A 5,244-nucleotide genomic window follows, 5' to 3' on the forward strand; every position below is an offset into this window, starting at 1 on the left:
ACTGTCAGAGGTCGTGAGACTGCCCAGACCTTCTAACTGAGACCCATGTTCAGGGAATCTGAGTCGGTCCAGTTCTGAATTCCCAGCTATCAGTCTGAGGATCCATTAGCTCCTCCTTGTTCAGGTCAGCTGTCTGTGTGGGTTTCTGTAGCCTGGTCTTGTCCTCCCTCTGTGCATCTGGATTCCAGTTCAGCTCAGTGTTTAGTTGTGGGTATCTGCTTCTGTTTCCATCAGCTATTAGATGAGGGCTCTATGATGGTAGATAAGTTAATCTCATTATCAGGGAAGGGCATTTATGGTAGCCTTTCCACTATTGCTCAAATTGTTAGTTGGGGTCAGTCTTGTAGGCCTCTGAACATTTCTCTAGAGTCAGTTTTCTCTTCAAACCTATAATGGCTCCCTCTTTTATGGTCTCTCTCTCTCTCTCTCTCTTTCTCTCTCTCTCTCTCTCTCATCTATTCCTCCCCTGACTCAATCATCCTAGTCCCACATGATTTCCTCTCCTTGCCCTCCCCTTCTCTATCTCCTAGCTCCCTCTCACTCCCCCCCACCCCCCACAATATGCTCAGGAGATCTTTCCCCTTCTGTGAGGGACCTTGTATGACTCTCTTAGAATTCTCATTGTATCATTGTTTCTCTGGCAGTGTGAATTATAGGCTGGTGATCCTTTGCTCTATGTCTAAAATCCATATATGAGTGAGTACATACCATGTTCCTCTTTTTGTGATTGGGTTACCTCATTCGAGATGGTTTCTTCAAGTTCCATCTATTTGCCTGTGAATTTCAAGATCCCATTGTTTTGTTTTGTTTTTCCCACAGAGTAGTGTAATTGTGTAAATGTGCTACATCTTCTTTATCCATTCTTCAGTTGAGGGGCATCTAGGTTGCTTCCAGGTTTTTGCTATTACAAATAATGCTACAGAGTTGTTTTGATTTGCATTTTCCTGATAGCTAAGGATGTTGAGCACTGGATGTTGAGCACTTTCTTAAGTGTTTTTATGCCTTTTTGATTTCCTCTATTGATAATTGTTTCTACAGTTCTGTATCCCATTTTTTAAATAGGGTTATTTGGTGTTTTGGTGACTAGTTTCTTGAGTTCTTTGTATATTTTGGCGATCAGCCCTCTGTCAGATGTAGGGTTGGTGAAGATCTTTTCCCAGTCTATGGGCTGCCATTTGATCTTGTCAACTATGTCTTTTGCTTTACAGAAGCTTCACAGTTTGAGGAGGTCCCATTTATTAATTGTCGATCTTAGTGTCTATGCTACTGGAGTTATGTTCAGGGAGCAGTCTCCTGTACCAATTTGTTCTCTTCTAAGAGGTTCAGTTTGGCTGGATTTATGTTGTGGTGTTTGATCCATTTGGACTTGAGTTTTGTGCATGGTGATAGACATGGGTCCATCTGCAGTCTTCTACACACCATCATTCAGTTGTGCCAGCACCATTTGTTGAAGATGCTTTCCTCTTTCCATTGTATACTTTTACCTATTTTGTCAAAAATCAGGTGTTCATAGGTGTGTGGATTAATATCAAGATTTTTGATTTGATTACATTGGTCTACCTGTCTATTTTTGTGCTTATACCAAGCTGTTTTTAGGACTATAGCTCTATAGTAGAGCTTGAAGGTGGGGATGGTGGTGCCTCCTGAAGTTCCTTTATAGTATATTTCAGCCATTTTAGATTCCTCTATTAGGAATTCTCAATTTAGTTCTGTACCCCATTTTTTAAAATTTTTTTAAAAATTTATTATATATAACAAAGTCCATTTAAATGAAAACAAACATTTATAGACAGTATTTGGGAATTTGGGCGTTGTTCTTTCCAAACTACTTCCTGCTGGTAATGTACCCCACTTTTAATTGGATGATTTGGTGTTTTGGTAACTAGCTCCTTGAGTTCTTTGTATATTTTGAAAATCAGCCCTCTGTCAAATGTGGGGTTGGTGAATATCTTTTCCTGTCTGTGGGCTGCCATTTTGTCTTGTTGACTATGTCCTTTGACTTTTCAATTTCAAGAGGTCCCATTTATTAATTGTTGATGGTGATGCTTCCAGAAGTTCCTTTATTGTACAAGGTTGTTTTGGCTATTGTGGGTTTTCTTAGTTCCATATAAAGTTGAGTATTGTTCTTTCATGGTCTATGAATAATTGTGTTGGGATTTTGATGGGGATTGCATTGAATCTGTAATTGCTCTTGACAAGATTGCCATTTTTACTATATTGATCCTACATATCCAAGAACATGGGAGATCTTTTCATTTTCTGGTATCTTCTGTAATTTCTTTCTTTAAAGATTCAAAGTTCTTATTATATAGGTCTTTCATTCATTTGGTTAGTGTCACCCCAAAATATTTTATGTTGTTCATGGCTACTGGAAAAGGTGATGTTTCTCTGATTTTTTTCTTCTCAGCCCCTTATCATGTGTATATAGTAGGACTACTGATTTTTTGGGTTTTTTTTTTTTTTTTTTGTTAATCTTGTATCCTGCCACTTTGCTGAAGGTGTTTATCAGCTGTAGAAGTTCCTTAGTAAAATTCTTAAGGTCACTTATGTAAACTATCATATAGTAAATCATATAGTAAAAGTTTGACTTCTTCCTTTCTAATTTATATCAATTTGATCTCCTTTTTGTTTTTTTATTGCTCTAGCTAGAACCTCAAGTACAACACTGAAGAGATATGGAGTGGATAGCTTTGTCTTGTTCCTGATTTTAGAGGTATCTTATTGAGTTTCCCTCCATTTAGTTTGATATTGACTGTTGGTTTGCTGTATATTGCTTTTATTATGTTTAGGTATGTTCCTGTTATCCCTGATCTCTGCAACAACTTTATGATGAAGGGGTGCTGGATTTTGTCAAAGGCTTTTCAGCATCTAGTGAGATGATCATGTGGGTTTTCTTTTTAGTTTGTTTATATGGTGAATTACATTGATGGATTTTCATATGTTGAACCATCCCTGCATCCCTGGAATGAATCTTACTTGATCATGGTGGATATTTTCTCTGATGTGTTCTTGGATTTGATTTGCCAGTATTTTATTGAGTATTTTCATGTCACTGTTCATGAGGGATATTGATTTGTAGTTCTCATTTTTAGTTGTGTCTTTGTGTGGTTTGGGTACCAAGGTAAATTGTAGCATCATAAAAAGAGTTTGGCAATGAACCTTCTGCTTATATTGTGTGGAACAATTTAAGGAGTATTGGTATTACTGTTCTTTGAATTTCTGGTAGAATTCTGCACTGAAACCATCTGCCCCCCCTTTTTTTTTTTTTTTTTTTTGGGGGGAGACTTTTGATGATTATTTCTATTTAATGGGGGGTTATAGGTCTTTTTAGATTGCTTATCTGTTCTTGATTTAATTTTGGTAAGTGATATTTATCCAAACAATTGTCCATTTCTTTTAAATGTTCCAATTTTGTGGAGTACAGGTTTTCAAAGTATGACCTGAATATTCTCTGGATTTCCTCAGTGTCCTTTGTTATATATACCCCTTTTCATTTCTGATTTTGCTAATTTGCAGGTTCTCTCTACCCTTTGGTTAGTTTGGATATAGGTTTGTCTATCTTGTTGATTTTCTCTAAGAACCAACTGTTCGTTACATTGATTCTTTGTATTGTTTTCCTAGTTTCTATTTTATTTATTTCAGCCCTCATTTGATTTTTCCTGGCATCTACTCCTCTGGGGTGATTTTGCTTCTTTTCGTTCTTGAGCTTTCAGTTGTGCTGTTAATTCTCTAGTGTGACTATTCTCCAGTTTCTTCATGTGGGCACTTAGTGCTATGTACTTTCCTCTTAGCACTGCTTTCAGAGTGTCCCATGAGTTTGGAATTCTAGGAAGTCTTTAATTTCTTTCTTGACTCAGGAATGGTGCAATTGTGCATTGTTCGATTTCCATGAGTTTGTATGTTTTCTGCAATTTGTGTTGTTGTTGAATTCTAAATTTAAAGCATGATCGTCTGATAAAATGCAGGGGCTTATTCCAATTTTTTTTTAACCTATTGAGCTTTGCTATATTGCTGAGTATGTGGTTGATTTTAGAGAAGGTTTCATGTCCTGCCGAGAAGAAGGTGTGTTCTTTTGGGTTTGGATGGAATGTTGTATAAATGTCTGTTAAACCCAAATGGGTCATAAGTTCTGTTAGTTCCTTTTTTTCTTTGTTAAGCTTCTGTCTGGTGGATCTGTCTAGTGTTGAGAGTGCGGTGTTAAAATCTCCCACTATAATGTATGAGGTTTTATGAATGATATGAATTTTAGTATGGTTTCTTTTATGAATGTGGGTGCCTTTGTATTTGGGGCATAGATGTTCAGACCTGAGACTTAAAAATATGGCATACTTCACGAATTTGCATGTCATCTTTGCACAGGGGACATGCTTATCTTCTCTGTATTGTTCTAACTTTAGTTTATGTGCTGTTGAAGGGAGCATGAGTTATGGGATTCTTTGAAACAGGGCTTCCAAAGCAAACACCAAAATCATCACTTCTGAAGTTAAGTGCAGTCAACAAGATACCGAAGGGAAGCTAAATGGCGAAACTTGATGAACACTAGATTATAAGAAACAAACAAACAAACAAAAAAGCCCGTAGCCTATTCTTCTTCATTACTGAACCCAGAGCCTGCATCACTAGATGCAGGAATTCAGGGAAGAGGGAAACCAGTTACAGATAGGCCACCATATTTCCTCTTGGGACCACCATTCGTTAGCAAGCATGAGTCACTATGCTGACTGTATTGGTACATATTTGCATACTTTCCTATGTCTCAGAAGAGGATGAATCATGGTGTGTCAGAGCTTCCTAACACAGAACACTGGTATAACTAACTGGTACCATCATTAATTCAGTGAAATGTTTTAAGTTCGGAAGAAAAGAAAGAGTGGACTTCTGCTCCTGTCCACATGGGGCTCTTGTAGGCTGTCTAGGCAACCAGAAATGGCCTTGTTAACATAAACTTTGCACACCAAGAGTGGGGTTAACGCAGAAGGCAGGCCTACTGAACTGCTGTCTCTTTCTATTGCACTAATGAGACCCAGAATAAATAAGGAGTTTTGAGATTCCAAAAGTTGCTTAGAAGGAGAGTCAGTGAGTTAGAACAGCAGTTGATAACTGGAATTTCAGGGTCCATTCAGAGTCCTCAGTATAAGCAAGGACACATCAGAGGGATGGATAGCAATCAATGATCCAACTAGAGGAGCACACTGACCAGGCTTCTGATCAGTCCACTGCAGACACTCCTAGAAGGAGAGACAC

General features: G+C 37.9%; 1 non-coding gene across 1 annotated transcript; it reads right to left on the minus strand.

Annotated features, from left to right (window-relative positions):
- Positions 1 to 4,314: 4,314 nt before the first annotated feature.
- Positions 4,315 to 4,421, minus strand: LOC127228988 (U6 spliceosomal RNA). The gene has a single exon (XR_007835081.1). It is a non-coding gene; the product is annotated as a U6 spliceosomal RNA (small nuclear RNA).
- Positions 4,422 to 5,244: the final 823 nt, after the last annotated feature.

The sequence above is a fragment of the Phodopus roborovskii genome, unplaced genomic scaffold (assembly GCF_943737965.1).
Source record: "Phodopus roborovskii unplaced genomic scaffold, PHOROB, whole genome shotgun sequence".
Classification (NCBI taxonomy): domain Eukaryota; kingdom Metazoa; phylum Chordata; class Mammalia; order Rodentia; family Cricetidae; genus Phodopus; species Phodopus roborovskii.